Source organism: Galeopterus variegatus, unplaced genomic scaffold, assembly GCF_000696425.1.
Source record: "Galeopterus variegatus unplaced genomic scaffold, G_variegatus-3.0.2 Scaffold683, whole genome shotgun sequence".
NCBI lineage: Eukaryota > Metazoa > Chordata > Mammalia > Dermoptera > Cynocephalidae > Galeopterus > Galeopterus variegatus.
Window position 1 is genome coordinate 119460 of NW_007726794.1, and position 960 is coordinate 120419.

Sequence of the window (960 nt, forward strand, 5' to 3'; positions counted from 1 at the left end):
TATTTTATTTAATATTGCTAAATTCCCGTTCATAGGGGTTGTGCAATTTTGTATTCACACTGGCAATGTATGAGAGTTCCTGTTTCCCCACAGCCTATCCAATACAGTAGGATGTCAGACTCCTAGATTTTTGCTAATTTGATAAGTAAAAAATGATATCTCAGTATAGCTTTGCATTTATGTTTTTATGATTGAGATGGAGCATCTTTTTATTTATTTATTTATTTATTTATTTCCCTTTTTGTCTTTTTTCGTGACCGGCAACAGATCGCAACCCTCAGTGTCGCGCCCGTACTGGACCGGGACCGGCAACGGGATTGCAACCCTCGGTGTTGCTCCTGCACCTCGCTCAGCCAGTGAGTGGCCGGTCTGTATGTGGGATCCGAACCCTCGGCGGGAGCGCCGCCACGCTCCCAAGCGCCGCACTCTACAGAGTGCGCCACCGGGCCGGCTGGAGCATCTTTTTAAATGGTACATGCATACAACAAGGTATTATGAAGCTGTTAAAGAAAATGGAAGATATATGGCTATAAAGTCAAGTGAAAAAGTAAGGCACAAAAGAACGTGTGTACTATGTTACCTCTGCTGTAAGGGGGGTTAGAAATACATACACAAACAGATACTTGCTTATATTTTCAAAAATAAACAATGGAAAGGTAAACCAAAATCTAATGAAAATGTTAACCACTAGGGGAGAGCAAGGACAGGTGAGGAAGAGAACAGGAATGGAAACTAGATTTCTCTGAATATATCTTGTTTTATAGTTTTGCCTTGAACCCTGTAAATGTTTAACATGTTTAAAATACAAAATATAATTTAAAAGCAACTCCTAAAATGGAAAACAAACTGAAATAAATGAATCAACATTTTCACCTGTTTAAGGGCTCTTTGCATTTCTTTAAATTTGAATTGTCCATTTTTTGCTTATTTTCTAAAAAAATTTTAGAAAGTTTTTGTATA